We start from the raw sequence: 18,805 nt of genomic DNA, 5'->3' as shown, positions 1-18,805 counted from the left end.
CCTCCTCCGTCGACCTCGCTCTGCGGCTACTAACTCTCTCGCCGGGCCTCCTTGTGCCCTCCCGTTGAGCCTCATGCCCTCCTCCTATCTAGCCTCCCTGCTGCATCACGATCTCACCGCCGCTGCCCGTCAACGCACCGCTCAACCCCGGCCTCCCCTGTGCCTGCGACCACTACCACTCGACAAGCACCGTCGCGTGCGTTCGAATGCACCCAGCACCGCTACGAACCGTGCCCAGCAGCCCCACCTTCGAACTCGCCCGAGCCTCGGCGTCCGCCCCGCTCTTCATCGGTGACGCTGCGTCCCTCCTCCAGCCAAGCCACCGCCTCCGTTCAATGCGCCATGGAGCGGGCATTCAAAAGAGCCCACCCGTTCCCCCTTACTTGCACCGTGTCGTCATTCCGGTGAGGTCCGCGCCCCTCCGCCATGTTTTCTGTCACCGGCGGTGAACCTCTGCCGCCCACTGACGTGGCCTGCCTCTGGGGCCCATTTGGGTCACTGGCTAGTGGCCCTAGGGGCACGGCTGGCCTAGTTGACCATGGTCAACTTGCTGATTGGGCCGGTACCAGCAGCTGACCAATGGCCCCCACCCGTTTAAACTAATTAAATGGGTTAATCTAATAAATATAGACTAATTAGTCACTGATAGCCCGGGCCCGCATCTTAATTATGTTGGGGAACGTAGTAATTTCAAAAAAATTCCCACGCACACGCAAGATCATGGTGATGCATAGCAACGAGAGGGGAGAGTGTTGTCCATGTACCCTCGTAGACCGTTAAGCGGAAGCGTTATGACAACGCGGTTGATGTAGTCGTACGTCTTCACGATCGACCGATCCTCAATACCGAACGTACGGCACCTCCGCATTCAGCACACGTTCAACTCGGTGACGTCCCGCGAACTCACGATCTAGTAGAGCTCGGGGAAGAGCTTCGTTAGCACGACGGCGTGGTGACGATGTTGATGAAGCTACCGTGGCAGGACTTCGCCTAAGCACCGCTACAGTATGGCCGAGGTGGATTATGGTGGAGGGGGGCACCGCACACGGCTGGGAGAGATCTTTGTGATCAACTTGTGTGTCTAGAGGTGCCCCTACCCATGTATATAAAGGAGCAAGGGGGAGGCCGGCCGGCCCTTGTTGGCGCGCCAGGAGGAGGAATCCTCCTCCTAGTAGGAGTAGGATTCCCCTCTTTCCTACTCCTACTAGGAGGGGGAAAGGAAGGGAGAGAAAGAGAAGGAAAGGGGGTGTCGCCCCCCTCTCCTAGTCCAATTCGGACCAGAGGGGAGGGGTGTGCTGCCTGCCCTTGTCCGGCCCCTCTCTCTCTCTCTCCATTAGGGCCCAACAAGGCCCATTAACCCCCGGGGGGTTCCGGTAACCCCTCCGGTACTCCGGTAAAATCCCGATTTTACCCGGAACTCTTCTGATGTCCAAATGTAGGCTTCCAATATATCAATCTTCATGTCTCGACCATTTTGAGACTCCTCGTTATGTCCGCGATCATATCCGGGACTGCGAAGTACCTTCGGTAGATCAAAACATATAAACTCATAAAACCGATCGTCACAGAACTTTAAGCGTGCGGACCCTACGGGTTCGAGAACTATGTAGACATGACCGAGACATGTCTCCCGTCAATAACAAATAGCGGAACCTGGATGCTCATATTGGTTCCTACATATTCTACGAAGATTTTTATCGCTCAAACCGCATAACAATATACGTTGTTCTCTTTGTCATCGGTATGTTACTTACCCGAGATTCGATCGTCGGTATCCCAATACCTAGTTCAATATCGTTACCGGCAAGTCTCTTTACTCGTTTCGTAATGCACTATCCCGCAACTAACTCATTAGTTGCATTGCTTGCAAGGCTTATAGTGATGTGCATTACTGAGAGGGCCCAGAGATACCTCTCCGACAATCAGACTGACAAATCCTAATCTTGATCTATGCTAACTCAACAAGTACCATCAGAGACACCTGTAGAGCATCTTTATAAGCACCTAGTTACGTTGTGATTTGGTAGCATACAAAGTGTTCCTCCAGTATTCAGGAGTTGCATACTCTCATAGTCATAAGAACATGTATAAGTCATGAAGAAAGCAATAGCAGTAAACAAAATGACCAAGTGCTAAGCTAACAGAATGGGTCAAGTCAATCACATCATTCTCCTAATGATGTGATCCCATTAATCAAATAACAACTCATGTCTATGGTTAGGAAACTTAACCATCTTTGATCAATGAGCTAGTCAAGTAGAGGCATACTAGTGACACTATGTTTGTCTATGTATTCACACGTGTATTATGTTTCTGGTTAATACAATTCTAGCATGAATAATAAACATTTATCATGAAATAAGGAAATAAATAATAACTTTATTATTGCCTCTAGGGCATATTTCCTTCAGTCTCCCACTTGCACTAGAGTCAATAATCTAGATTACATAGTAATGATTCTAACACCCATGGAGCCTTGGTGCTGATCATGTTTTGCTCGTGGAAGAGGCTTAGTCAACGGGTCTGCAACATTCAGATCCGTGTGTATCTTGCAAATCTCTATGTCTCCACCTGGACTTGATCCCGGATGGAGTTGAAGCGTCTCTTGATGTGCTTGGTTCTCTTGTGAAATCTGGATTCCTTTGCCAAGGCAATTGCACCAGTATTGTCACAAATGATTTTCATTGGACCCGATGCACTAGGTATGACACCTAGATCGGATATGAAATCCTTCATCCAGACTCCTTCATTCGTTGCTTCCAAAGCAGCAATGTACTCCACTTCACATGTAGATCCCGCCATGACGCTCTGTTTAGAACTGCTCCAACTGACAGCTCCATCGTTTAATATAAACACGTATCCGGTTTGAGATTTATAATCATCTGGATCAGTGTCAAAGCTTGCATCAACATAAGCATTTATGATGTGCTCTCTGTCACCTCCATAAACGAGAAACATATCCTTGGTCCTTTTCAGGTACTTCAGGATGTTTTTGACCGTTGTCCAGTGATCCACTCCTGGATTACTTTGGTACCTCCCTGCTAGACTAATAGAAAGGCACACATCAGGTCTGGTACACAGCATTGCATACATGATAGAGCCTATGGCTGAAGCATAGGGAACACTTTTCATTTTCTCTCTATCTTCTGCAGTGGTCGGGCATTGAGTCTTACTCAACTTCACACCTTGTAACACATGCAATAACCCTTTCTTAGCTTGATACATTTTGAAATTTTTCAAAAATTTATCAAGGTATGTGCTTTGTGAAAGTCCAATTGAGCGTCTTGATCTATCTCTATAGATCTTGATGCCCAACATATAAGCAGCTTCACCGAGGTCTTTCATTGAAAAACTCTTATTCAAGTATCCTTTTATGCTAAATTCTATATCATTTCCAATCAACAATATGTCATCCACATATAATATTAGAAATGCTACAGAGCTCCCACTCACTTTCTTGTAAACACAGGCTTCTCCAAAAGTCTGTATAAAACCATATTTTTGATCACACTATCAAAACGTTTATTCCAACTCTGAGAGGCTTGCACCAGTCCATAAATGGATCGCTGGAGCTTGCACACTTTTTTAGTACCCTTTGGATCGATAAAACCTTCAGGTTGCATCATATACAACTCTTCTTCCAGAAATCCATTTGGGAATGCAGTCTTTACATCCATTTGCCAAATTTCATAATCATAAAATGCGGCAATTGCTAACATGATTCAGACGGACTTAAGCATCGCTACAGGTGAGAAGGTCTCATCATAGTCAACTCCTTGAACTTGTCGAAAACCTTTCGCAACAAGTCAAGCTTTATAGACAGTAACAATACTGTAAACATCAGTCTTCTTCTTGAAGATCCATTTATTCTCAATGGCTTGCTGATCATCGGGCAAGTCAACCAAAGTCCACACTTTGTTCTCATACATGGATCCCATCTCAGATTTCATGGCCTCAAGCCATTTCGTGGAATCTGGGCTCATCATCGCTTCCTTATAGTTCGTAGGTTCGTCATGGTCAAGTAACATGACCTCCAGAACAGGATTACCGTACCACTCTGGTGCAGATCTTGCTCTGGTTGACCTGCGAGGTTCGGTAGTAACTTGATCTGAAGTTTCATGATCATCATCATTAGCTTCCTCACTAATTGGTGTAGGTGTCACAGGAACCGGTTTCTGTGATGAACTAATTTCCAATAAGGGAGCAGGTACTGTTACCTCATCAAGTTCTACTTTCCTCCCACTCACTTCTTTCGAGAGAAACTCCTTCTCTAGAAAGGATCCATTCTTAGCAACGAATGTCTTGCCTTCGGATCTGTGATAAAAGGTGTACCCAACAGTTTCCTTTGGGTATCCTATGAAGACACATTTCTCCGATTTGGGTTCGAGCTTATCAGGTTGAAGCTTTTTTACGTAAGCATCGCAACCCCCAACATTAAGAAACGACAACTTTGGTTTCTTGCCAAACCATAGTTCATAAGGTGTCGTCTCAACGGGTTTTGATGGTGCCCTATTTAACATGAATGCGACCGTCTCTAAAGCATAACCCCAAAATGATAGCGGTAAATCAGTAAGAGACATCATAGATCACACCGTATCTATTAAAGTACGATTACGGCATTCGGACACACCATTACGCTGTGGTGTTCCAGGTGGCGTGAGTTGCGAAACTATTCCGCATTGTTTCAAATGTAGACCAAACTCGTAACTCAAATACTCTCCACCATGATCAGATCGTAGAAACTTTATTTTCCACTTCACTCTGAAATTCCTTGAACTTTTCAAATGTTTCAGACTTATGCTTCATTAAGTAGATATACCCATATCTGCTCAAATGATCTGTGAAGGTGAGAAAATAACGATACCCGCCGCGAGCCTCAATATTCATCGGACCACATACATCAGTACGTATGATTTCCAACAAGTCTGTTGCTCACATCATTGTTCCGAAGAACAGTGTCTTAGTCATCTTGCCCATAAGGCATGGTTCGCAAGTACCAAGTGATTCCAAAAGTCCATCAGTATGGAGTTTCATCATGCACTTTACACCAATATGACCTAAACGACAATGCCACAAATAAGTTGCACTATCATTATCAACTCTGCATCTTTTGGCTTCAACATTATGAATATGTGTATCACTACTATCGAGATTCAACAAAAATAGACCATTCTTCAAGGGTGCATGACCATAAAAGATATTACTCATATAAATAGAACAACCATTATTCTCAGATTTAAATGAATAACGTCTCACATCAAACAAGATCCAAATATAATGTTCATGCTCAACGCTGGCACCAAATAACAATTATTTGGGTCCAAAACTAATCCCGAAGGTAGATGTAGAGGTAGCGTGTCGACGGCGATCACATCGACTTCGGAACCATTTCCCACATGCATCGTCACCTCATCCTTAGCCAGTCTTCGCTTAATCCGTAGTCCCTGTTTCGAGTTGCAAATATTAGAAAAAGAACCAGTATCAAATACCCAGGTGCTACTGTGAGCTCTGGTAAGGTACACAATAATAACATGTATATCACATATACCTTTGTTCACCTTGCGATCCTTCTTATCCAACAAATACTTGGGATAGTTCCGCTTCCAGTGACCAGTCTGTTTGCAGTAGAAGCACTTAGTCTTAGGCTTAGGTCCAGACTTGGGTTTCTTCTCTTGAGCAGCAACTTGCTTGTTGTTCTTCTTGAAGTTACCCTTCTTCTTCTTCCCTTTACCCTTTTTCTTGAAACTGGTGGTTTTCTTAACCATCAACACTTGATGCTCCTTTTTGATTTCTACCTCCATAGCCTTTAGCATCGCGAACAGCTCGGGAATTGTCTTATTCATCCCTTGCATATTATAGTTCATCACAAAGCTTTTGTAGCTTGGTGGCAGTGATTGAAGAACTCAATCAATGATACTATCAATAGGAAGATTAACTCCCAGTTGAGTCAAGTGATTATGATACCCAAACATTTTGAGTATATGTTCACTGATAGAACTATTCTCGTCCATCTTGCAGCTATAGAACTTATTGGAGACTTCATATCTCTCAATCCGGGCATTTGCTTGAAATATTAACTTCAACTCCTGGAACATCTCATATGATCCATGACGTTCAAAATGTCGTTGAAGTCCCGGTTCTAAGACGTAAAGCATGGCACACTGAACTATCGAGTAGTCATCAGCTTTACTCTGCCAGACGTTCTTAACATCATCAGCAGCATCTGCAGCAGGCCTGGCACCCAGCGGTGCTTCCAGGAGTAATTCTTCTATGCAGCAATGAGGATAATCCTCAAGTTACGGACCCAGTCCGTGTAATTGCTACCATCATCTTTCAACTTTGCTTTCTCAAGGAGCGCATTAAAATTCAATGGAACAACAGCACAGGCCATCTATCTACAACAACATAGATAAGAAAAATACTATCAGGTACTAAGTTCATGATAAATTTAAGTTCAATTAATCTTATCACTTAAGAACTCCCACTTAGATAGACATCCCTCTAATCATCTAAGTGATCACGTGATCCATATCAACTAAACCATAACCGATCATCACGTGAAATGGAGTAGTTTTCAATGGTGAACATCACTATGTTGATCATATCTACTATATGATTCACGCTCGACCTTTCGGTCTCAGTGTTCCGAGGCCATATCTGCATATGCTAGGCTCGTCAAGTTTAACCCGAGTATTCTGCGTGTGCAAAACCGTCTTGCACCCGTTGTAGATGTACGTAGAGCTTATCACACCCGATCATCACGTGGTGTCTCAGCACGATGAACTTTGGAAACGGTGCATACTCAGGGAGATCCCCTTTATCTTCAAATTTAGTGAGAGATCATCTTATAATGCTACCGTCAATCAAAGCAAAATAAGATGCATAAAGGATAAACATCACATGCAATCAATATAAGTGATATGATATGGCCATCATCATCTTGTGCTTGTGATCTCCATCTCCTAAGAACCGTCATGATCACCATCGTCACCAGCGCGACACCTTGATCTCCATCGTAGCATTGTTGTCGTCTCACCAACTATTGCTTCTATGACTATCGCTACCGCTTAGTGATAAAGTAAAGCAATTACAGGGCAATTGCATTGCATACAATAAAGCGACAACCATATGGCTCCTGCCAGTTGCCGATAACTCAGTTACAAAACATGATCATCTCATACAATAAATATAGCATCATGTCTTGACCATATCACATCACAACATGCCCTGCAAAAACAAGTTAGACGTCCTCTACTTTGTTGTTGCAAGTTTTACGTGGCTGCTATGGGCTGAGGAAGAACCGTTCTTACCTACACATCAAAACCACAACGATAGTTCGTCAAGTTGGTGCTGTTTTAACCTTCACAAGGACTGGGCGTAGTCACACTCGGTTCAACTAAAGTTGGAGAAACTGACACCCGCCAGCCACCTGTGTGCAAAGCACGTCGATAGAACCAGTCTCGCGTAAGCGTACGCATAATATCGGTCCGGGCCACTTCATCCAACAATACCGCCGGACCAAAGTATGACATGCTGGTAAGAAGTATGACTTGTATCGCCCACAACTCACTTGTGTTCTACTCGTGCATATAATATCTACGCAATAACCTGGCTCGGATGCCACTGTTGGGGAACATAGTAATTTCTAAAAAATTCCTACGCACACGCAAGATCATGGTGATGCATAGCAACGAGAGGGGAGAGTGTTGTCCACGTACCCTCGTAGGCTGTTAAGCGGAAGAGTTGTGACAACGCGGTTGATGTATTCGTATGTCTTCATGATCGACCGATCCTCAGTACTGAACGTACGGCACGTCCGTGTTCAGCACACTTCAGCTCGGTGACGTCCCGTGAACTCACGATCTAGTAGAGCTTGGGGAAGAGTTTCATCAGCACGATGGCGTGGTGACGATGTTGGTGAAGCTACCGTGGCAGGGCTTCGCCTAAGCACTACTACAGTATGACCGAGGTGGATTATGGTGGAGGGGGGCACCGCACACGGCTGAGAGAGATCTTTGTGATCAACTTGTGTGTCTAGAGGTGCCCCCTGCCCCTGTATATAAAGGAGCAAGGGGGAGGCTGGACGGACCTTTTTGGCGCGCCAGGAGGAGGAATCCTCCTCCTAGTAGGAGTAGGATCCCCCTCTTTCCTACTCCTACTAGGAGGGGGAAAGGAAGGAAGAGAAAGAGAAGGAAAGGGGGGCGCCCCCCTTCCTAGTCCAATTCGGACCAGAGGGGAGGGGGCACGCCGCCTGCCCTTGGCCGGCCCCTCTCTCTCTCTCCATTAGGGCCCAACAAGGCCCATTAACTCTCGGGGGGTTCCGGTAACCCCTCCGGTACTCCGGTAAAATCCCGATTTTACCCAGAGCTCTTCCTATGTCCAAATGTAGGCTTCCAATATATCAATCTTCATGTCTCGACCATTTCGAGACTCCTCATATTGTCCATGATCATATCCGAGACTCTGAACTACCTTCGGTACATCAAAACATATAAACTCATAAAACCGATCGTCACAGAACTTTAAGCGTGCGGACCCTACGATTTTGAGAACTATGTAGACATGACCGAAACATGTCTTCGATCAATAACCAATAGCGGAACCTGGATGATCATATTGGTTCCTACATATTCTTCGAAGATTTTTATTGGTCAAACCGCATAACAATATACGTTGTTCTCTTTGTCATCGGTATGTTACTTGCCCGAGATTCGATCGTCGGTATCCCAATACCTAGTTCAATCTCGTTACCGGCAAGTCTCTTTACTCATTTCGTAATGCACTATCCCGCAACTAACTCATTAGTTGCATTGCTTGCAAGGCTTATAGTGATGTGCATTACCGAGAGGGCCCAGAGATACCTCTCCGACAATCGGAGTGACAAATCCTAATCTTGATCTATGCCAACTCAACAAGTACCATCGGAGACACCTGTAGAGCATCTTTATAATCACCCAGTTACATTGTGATGTTTGGTAGCACACAAAGTGTTCCTCCGGTATTCGGAAGTTGTATAATCTCATAGTCATAAGATCATGTATAAGTCACGAAGAAAGCAATAGCAGTAAACAAAACGATCAAGTGCTAAGCTAACGGAATGGGTCAAGTCAATCACATCATTCTCCTAATGATGTGATTCCATTGATCAAATAACAACTCATGTCTATGGTTAGGAAACTTAACCACCTTTGATCAATGAGCTAGTCAAGTAGAGGCATACTAGTGACACTATGTTTGTCTATGTATTCACACATGTATAATGTTTCTGGTTAATACAATTCTAGCATGAATAATAAACATTTGTCATGAAATAAGGAAATAAATAATAACTTTATGATTGCCTCTAGGGCATATTTCCTTCAAATTAAACTTAATTCGGTTAATTTAAATGTTGTTAGACAATCAGTGTATGACGTGTGGGTCCCAGCAGGACCATTGACTAGTCAACTGGTCCATGTTAATTGTTGACTGGGCAGTCAACTAGACCCCACCAGTCAGCCTAATATATGGACTTCTGGGTACACTCTCTATGTACCCATAGCATTTTACACATTTTATTTTGGATGTAAGTTAATTCAGGGAATTTAGAAAATGAATTAAAACTTCAAAAATTAATATAAAATAATCCGTAACTCGGATGAAAATACTTTGTACATGAAAGTTGCTCAGAACGATGACACGAATCCGGATACGCAGCCTGTTCGGCCGCCACACATCCCTAGCATAGAAAACACGCAACTTTCCCTCTCCGGTTCATCTGTCCAAAAATGCAAAACACCGGGAATACTTTCCCGGATGTTTCCCCCCTTCACCGGTATTACCTGCTACCGCGTTAGGGCACGCTTAGCACCGCTTGTTGTCATGTCATGCGTCATCATGCATATGTTTGCATTATATTTATTGTTTCTTCCCCCTCTTCTCTCGCTAGACACCGAGACCGACGCCGCTGCTACCCAGTATGACTACAGTGTTGACGACCCCTCCTTGCCAAAGCAACCATGCAAGCCCCCCTATCACCAGATATCGCCTATTCTTCTCTCTACTACTCACATTAGAGTAGTGTAGCATGTTACTGCTTTCCGTTAATCCTATCCTGATGCATAGCCTGACTTTGCTACTACTGTTGTTACCTTTACCTGCAATCCTAAATGCTTAGTATAGGATGCTACTATTCCATCAGTGGCCCTCCATTCTTGTCCGTCTGCCATGCTATACTATCGGGCTGTGATCACTCGGGAGGTGATCACGGGTATATACTTATATACATAATATATGATACTTTTGGTGAATAAAGTCGGGTCGGCTCGTAGAGTACCCGCAAGTGATTCACGGATTGGGACCGAAAGGACGTGTGTCCCGATGGCCCTCTGAGTGGACCTTTATGGCGGAGTGATAGGGCAGGTTGAGACCACCTAGGAGAGAGGTGGGCCTGGCCCTGGTTAGCGTCCGCGACTACTTCAAAGTAACATGCTTAACCAGATCTTGGTATTTGATCTGAGTCTAGCCACTGGCCTATAAGCACTAACCAACTATGCGGGAATAGTTATGGGCACTCGACATCGTGGTATCAGCCGAAGCCTTCTTGACGTCAACGACTAAGCGGCCCGCGCCAGATTGGGCTGGAACGCCTGCTCTTGTATTAGGGAGGCTAGGTCTGCTTCCAGCCGCATTCGCAACATGTAGGTGTGCAATGGGCGATGGGCCCAGGCCCCATGCGTGCATAGGATTTAGACCGGCGTGCTGACCTCTCTGTTGTGCCTAGGTAGGGCTGCGATGTGTTAATCTTCTGAGACCGGGCATGACCCAGGAAAGTGTGTCCGGCCAGAGGGATCGAGCGTGTTGGGTTATGTGGTGCACCCCTGCAGGGAAGTTTATCTATTCGAATAGCCGTGTCCCTCGGTAAAAGGACGACCAGGAGTTGTACCTTGACCTTATGACAACTAGAACCGGATACTTAATAAAATACACCCTTTCAAGTGACAGATACAACCCGGTGATCGCTCTCTCACAGGGCGACGAGGGGAGGATCGCCGGGTAGGATTATGCTATACGATGCTACTTGGTGAACTTACCATCTACTCTCTTCTATATGCTTCAAGATGGAGGCTCCCAGAAGCGTATTCTTCGACAGGACTAGCTATCCCCCTCTTATTCTGGCATTCTACAGTTCGGTCCACAGATACTACCCATTTCATTGAAACCGATGCATATGTAGTGTAGATCCTTGCTTGCGACTACTTTGGATGATTACTCACGGTTGCTTTGCTACTTCTTTTTTCCCTTTTCCCGGTTATTGCGATCATATGATGCAGTCCAGGAGCCAGAGGATCCAGAGGATGTTTCTACGTGGAGTTCGGCTTCGAGGAGTAGTTAGGAGGTCCCAGGCAGGAGGCCTTGCCCTTTCGATTATTACTACTTTTGTGATAACCTTCTTAAGGCAAACTTTGTTTAACTTATGTCTGTACTCAGATATTGTTGCTTTCGCTGACTATTGTGTATTCGAGTTTATGTATTCGAGCCCTCGAGGCCCCTGGCTTGTAATATAAAGCTTGTATTATTTTAATTTGTGTCTAGACTTGTGTTGTCATATCTTCCCGTGAGTCCCTGATCTTGGTCGTACACATTTGCATGCATGATTAGTGTATGATCAAATCGGGGGCGTCACAAGTTGGTATCAGAGCCGACTGCCTGTAGGAATCCCCCTTCCAAACTCCTTGGCCAAAGTTGAGTCTAGTCACTGAAAAGCTTTTACTAACATGGTTGTGTGGCTTACAGGCCCACGTCGCCATTTGGGTGGTATTAGGATCTTTTACTCCTCAATCATTACTTCGGGACTCTGAACTCTCTTCTATTCGGGTTAAATGAATTTTCCTAAATCTAACATTAGGATCTCCTGGTCACTTTCACCCGGAGAGCACCTCATTATCGATGATCGTCTTCTGCACCAGAAGATTCCGAGGATACTCTATGATGTTCTGTCGAGACTTTGTGGCATCGCTTTTGCAATTCCCTATCACCGATATATCCCTATGGATAAATACATACACTCATCATCCATACCTTCATTCCAAGATGCTCTTGTTATTACTAGATGCCACGGAATATTTTCCAATATCTCGAGAATCCTTTGTGCCTACTGCTAGCTCTTTTCAACGTGAATACACCTGCAAATAATTCCTTGTACTTATCGAGGATTTGTTCATCCCTAGTTGATCATGTGTTTCACAAAATTCTTTGAAATGCTATTCGGTCTTCCAAAAATCTTCAGCAGCTTATTGCTCCTGAAATTCTTGCTTGCTTGCATTATGGTGAATGACATAAGTCTCGTAATCTTATTGGCATCCCATGTCATTATCATTTTGAGTCTGTTGATTCAATATGTTGCGAATGCTCGCAATCCTTAATCAGATCCTAGAATTCATCCTTCTGGCTCAGACGTCATTTTAAACATGGTTGCATATCAAACAATCAAATTGCCATTAATTGTACCCCTAAGCCTACTCAACTTATCCATCCTTAATCAGAGCGCTTGCCTCTGATCCCTTGATTTAGAAATCATAATTCTTTTGCATTTGAGCATTGAATTAGTTAGTTGTTCCTATTCTGATCCCCTTGCATTGTTTTCTTCCTCTGGTTGTGCGTTGATGCTCACATCATCTCTGTTATGGACCGTCATATCCTTTGTTGGATTTTATCTGACAACGACCTTCATATTCATTAACCTTGTGAGCCCTTCCTTGGATACATAATGCCTTTGGTAAATTGTATCCTCCGCTTTCTCAACCATGTTCTGCTTTTGGGCTGGTATAATTTACTCTTGAAGTTTGTGTTATATGTTCCTAAGATGCCCCGATGGGTTGAACCCATGCCTTCCCTAATAAGTGTGAACTTGTAAATTATGCAAATAATACTCTACTGGCTTTTCGTCAAATAAAATTTCAACATTACAACTTCTTTTAAAGCAAGAAGTAAATGAATGGTCATGCATTGGAGAAGTGGGAGTCGACCTTGAACTTTGTGTTCATGCCCATGGAGACGATGTAGTTATTATCATCGAAGCTTCTCATAAATTAATTATTCCCTTGGTATAAGTTCATCTTATATCTGGGATCTGGCCTTATGCACTCGTGGTTCCGACCATGTTCTCCTTTAAATACCATTTCTCAGACAAGTTTAAGCACTTGTCTTTTGTGGATCAATACACGAGTCCAACATGTACTTTCATCTACCGTCGAGTATTACACCCTGGTATCTCGAGAATATCATGGAACTGCATAACTTCTTATGGGTTCTTCATCAACTATTATTTCTCACTGAATCCAATTTTTCCTGTGTTCTGGGTTGTCGTCAACCGAGAACACCGAATAGTGAATCGAGTCCAGACTCAATAACTCTTAAGTAATTTTCGTTGCTTACGAGTTTAATAACCCTTCAAGTCATTCCTAGCCTGATCGGCTATATCATTATCGTGCTGATTTTATTTGTGCTACCTGGTTCTTAATCCCGGAGCACAACTTTTGACGATGAGCTAAGATTACATTGATCTTCCCTGTCTTAGCAAGCTTGATTCTGAGTTGGCGTCGTATCTGTGGATCCAATAATCTTTCGCAGCATCTGTCCTTTTGCTGGATGCGGTCGCTGTTTGATTGCTTCTTCGTGGAGCCTATCGACAAATTTTTCGTGATCATCGTCAACATTTTGACTCCTTTCAGGATATTAATCGAGTTCATGATGATAAGTGCCATCTTCGCCCTTTAGTAATTTGAGTTACCACCGGCAACATCCTTACCTTCATATCATGACAAACTTGTTCATGATACGGATGCAACTTGCTATCCATCTTGTATCATGATCTACCTTGAAGTAATGTTGTCTGTTATGTTAAGGGTGTTGTGAGAGTTTCACCATCTCTTAGGATTCTTGATACATGGATTCTTCTTGCCATCACCATTCTTTTCTTGGTCCCCATGTTCCAACCGGAATACTGGCAATTGAACTGAGGTGTGAACTAAAAACTTCTAGAAACCCTATTGATTTGAAGTTAATGGTCGACATTCCATTCTTAGACCATTGGTTATCGAATCACCATTCTAACATTGATCATGCTACCTAAGCCCTTATTTTGGGTGCACCTTTCAACCAGTGTTTAATTGTGTATGTTTTCCTCAAGCATACCTCATTATATCATTTGATCTGACAAATGTTATCTCCTTGTTCACCTAATTATGGAGATCCATCTTTTGGAAATCTCAGTGAATTGTCGCTGAGTTCATCAGCCACCTCCTCATCCTCTCCTTGGTTTAATGATGAACTCATGATTTAGAACTTGCTTCCGTAGTTCATCTCCAGAGAATCTTGCAACGCCATCTCGTCAAATTGTGTTGCACCCCTTCCTTCTCAGGCATCATGAGTCTGAGGTATCCTGACACCAATCAAATTTGAATCTCGGTTAGGTATGATGATTGGAACATATTTCCAGGACTTATAACATCTTTACATGACCGGGTAAGGTGATATCATGCCTAGCATACCTGGCTAGAGCACCTAGTGTTATAGTTTCCTTTTCTGCAAGGTTATCCATCTTCCATGAGGAAATTGTAAGACTTATTCTATGAGTTGATCCTGATGGATCCTTTGTGTATCTAGAGTCTGACATTTTCTAGAGGACCATGCCAATGCTATCTTGAGGCATGTTTGTGGTACTCCGATCCGCAACAAGAACATTGGAAGCGCAATGCTAAACTGTTTCTTGATCATCTATCCAAACACCATTGTATGGGTAATGTCATTAAACTTCTATCCCCTTTCATAAAGGCTCTACTATGTTATATCCTGTCATGGATATCATGCTCTGCTTGCGCCTGGGAAGGAGATACACATAATACTCGTGTATACCCCTTTTCCCTTTCCATTGTTCTGTTTAATCTGATGATCACTTTTTCCTTTCCATTGTTTCGTTTAACCTTTCTTTGTAACCTGACTTAGCTGAATAGAGATAATTCCCTGCTTAGTTGAGCGCCTCGTTGTAGCACTCTGTCAGTAAAGACCCTGTTTCTTTTGTTGATGACCTTCCGGTAACCACCGATGGACAAGAACTTTGCCTATTGGTCTGCCTCGTTTCAATGAGTAGGAAAATGGTTCTATTCGTCCCTCGCCCTTGGTACCGACGTTGTTGCCGACATAACTCACAAGCTACACTCTGACATGCCTTGCTTTCACGACCGTGCAATATGTCACCGCTCCTCCTACATTTAACCCACATGGTGGGCCCATAACCCACAATTCCATAGGATCGAAACCTGGCTCTCCTGCACCCCCTGTTCCCAAGGTTGTTCCTCGCGCGTGGCCTTGTATGTAATTCACGAGCCACCTTCTAAGAGATCATCAAATCTGGTATCAGACACAATACTTATTCCCGTTGCTTTGAACCCCTTTCACGCCATGTTTCACACATCGAACGATTGCCTTCCCGCTAGAAACCTCCCATGATACCTCCTTACTTTGCTCTTGATATTTTTCTTAAGTTTCAATTTGAGGGTTACTTCCACCACCTTCCCCCGATGTTATCGACCAGATAGTCGACCTTGCAGAGGTCTGTTCTCCCGGAATACTTGCCCTTTATTCTTTCGTAAGTATGATGGAGTTCCCAAAGAAAGGATGTCGACTTCATCATGATGATCTGAAGCAGAGAACTGAAGAAATCAACGTAATGGATTGACCTCTTCGAGAAGAGCAACCAAGACCGGGAAGATTTGTTAGAATTTCGTAACCAAATCTTTCCCCTTACTCCACCTCATAAATCTTGGGACGAGATTTCTTGTAGTGGAGGAGAATTGTGACACCCGGATAATAAAGCTACAGTAATTCCCTGCTAATGATACCACGTCACCTTGGTTACCATTGATAATCTCGCGATAGTTCAAAACCCATTCAAATTCAAAATTTAATTAAAGGCAAACATCAAAAGTTTTCAAAATTTAAAACTAAAATGTTCGGGTTGTGCCAAATAATGCATAGGTAATTGTGGTGAAGAAACCCCCACTTCTATAAAATGTTAAATACCCTTAGGTGAATAAAACAGTAGCAAAAACAATATTTAAATGCTTTTATAATTAACAAAATGCTAAAATAAATTGTTTTGGGGTAAAACCTTTTGTTGCAGTGGGTTTTAAGGTATTACTAATTTAGGGATCATTTTAATATTAAATAAAAACTAAATGCAAAAGAAAGTAAAATAAAAACAGAAATGAAATGAAAACTAAATAAATAAAATCAAAGCAAAGCCCCCTGCGTCACCCCCTGGACCTAGCTCACTTGGGCCGGCCCAGCCGGCCCAGCTCCTCGCACCGAACGTGCCCCCTCCCTGTTCCTTGGTTGCGCGCTGCTACAGGGCACGTCGCCGCCGGATCGCGTTGACGGCGCCATCCCGAGGGGATAAGGGCGACAGTCGCGCCCCCTCGATCCCCTCTCCCACTTGGTCCCTGCTCCCGTCGCCCTCTCCTCCTCCCTATCACCCTCGCGCTCCAGATCCGCTGCAGCCGATGCGCCATCAACATGGCCACCGTCGCCCTCGTGCTCATCGTCGCCCCACTGCCTCAGAGCTCGCCAGAAGCCCTGCCATCGACCGCCTCTCTACCGCGACCACGCGCGCGAGCTGGGGAGCCTCCCCCCCAGCGCCGCCGCGTCACCTTCTTCTTCCTCGTCAGCTCGACACCTCGTCCGTCGACCTCGAGCGCTCTGCAACTACTAACCCTCTCACCGGGCCTCCTTGTGCCCTCCCGGTGAGCCTCGTGGCCCCCCTCTCCCTGCGCTTTGTTCCCCCCTCCTAGCTAGCCTCCCCGCTGCATCACGAGCTCACCGCCACTGCCCGTCGACACACCGCTCAACCCCGGCCTCCCCTGTGCCTGCCACCATCGCCACTCGACGCGCGCCGTCGCGTGCGTTCAAACGCACCCAGCACCGCGACGAACCGTGCCCCACAGCCCCACATTTGAATTCGCCCGAGCCTTGGCGTCCGCACCGCTCATCGCCGGTGACGCTTTGGCCCTCCTCCGGCCAAGCCCCCGCCTCCGTTCAATGCGCCCCGGCACGGGCATTAGAAAGAGCCCACCCACGCCCCCTTACTTACACCGTGGCGTGATTCTGGTGAGGTCCGCGCCCCTCTGCCCTGTTTTCTGTCGTCGGCGATGAACCTCCGCCGCCCGCTGATGTGGCCTGCCGCTGGGGCCCATCTAGGTAACTGGTTGGTGGCCCCAGGGGCCCAGCTGGCCTAGTTGACCATGGTCAACTTGCTGACTGGGCCAGTACCAGCACCTGACCAGTGGCCCCCACCTCCTTAAACTAATTAAATGGGTTAATTTAATCAATATAGACTAATTAGTCACTGACAGTCCAGGCCCGCATCCTAATTAAACTTAATTAGGTTAATTTAAATATTGTTACACAATTAGTGTATGACATGTGGGTCCCAGCAGGACCATTGACTAGTCAATTGGTCCATGTTGACTGCTGACTAGGCAGTCAACTGGACCCCACCAGTCAGCCTCATAGATGAACTTATGGGTACACTCTCTGTGTGCCCATAGCAGTTTACAAATTTTATTTCGGATTTAAGTCAATTCAGGGGATTTAGAAAATGAATTCAAAAATTAATATAAAATAATCTGTAACTCGGATGAATATACTTTGTACATGAAAGTTGCTCAGAACGACGAGACAAATTCGGATACGCAGCCCGTTCGTCCGCCACACATTTGTAGCATAGCAAACACGCCACTTTCCCTCTCCGGTTTATCTATTCAAAAACGCGAAACACCGGGAATACTTTCCCGGATGTTTCATCCCTTCGCCGGTATCACCTGCTACCGCGTTAGGGCACGCCTAGCACTGCTCATTGTCATGTCATGCATCGTCATGCATATCTTTGCATTATATTTATTGTTTCTTCCCCCTCTTCTCTCGCTAGACACCGAGACCGACGCTGATGCTACCCAGTACAACTACGGTGTTGACGACCCCTCCTTCTTGCCAGAGCAACAAGGCAAGGCCCTCCTTGATCACCAGATATCGCCTATTCTTATGTCTAATGCTTGCATTAGAGTAGTGTAGCATGTTACTGCTTTCCGTTAATCCTATCCTGATGCATAGCCTATCTTTGCTACTACTATTGTTACCTTTACCTGCAATCCTAAATGCTTAGTATAGGATGCTACTATTCCATCAGTGGCCCTCCATTCTTGTCTGTTTGCCATTCTATACTATCGAGCCGTGATCACTCGGGAGGTGATCACGGATATATACCTATATACATAATATATGATACTTGTGGTGAATAAAGTCGGGTCGTCTCGAAGAGTACCCACGAATGATTCACGGATTGGGACCGAAAGTGATGTAGGGTGGAACCCTAGATGGCCGATCTTTCACGAAAGGAGCGGATCCCTACGAGGAACACGAAGAACATGAGGGGGAAAACAAGGGGAAACACAAGAGAAACACTCAACCAACAAGAAATAGATCACACATGTGCTAGATCCTCGGATACATGGAACGATACACGGTACATGATTAACTAGGGACGATACATAGGTAGCCGGTCTTCTCTGTGAGGAGGTCTTGAGTCCATGAGGGGATCTTCCCTTAGAAAGGGGGCTTGAATCCAAAGGGATCTTCTCCGTAGAGGCCGCGGTCTCTCTCGTGGAGTAGATCCGATATGGATGAGCGTAGCTCTATCTCTCAAATGAGCTATCACAACGCTAACCCTAACTAGGAGGAGGTGGAGGAGTATATATAGTCTAGGCAAATG

The sequence above is a fragment of the Triticum dicoccoides genome, chromosome 5A (genome assembly GCF_002162155.2).
Source record: "Triticum dicoccoides isolate Atlit2015 ecotype Zavitan chromosome 5A, WEW_v2.0, whole genome shotgun sequence".
In the NCBI taxonomy this organism is placed as follows: Eukaryota; Viridiplantae; Streptophyta; class Magnoliopsida; order Poales; family Poaceae; genus Triticum; species Triticum dicoccoides.
Note: the sequence above shows the minus strand (reverse complement) of the source record.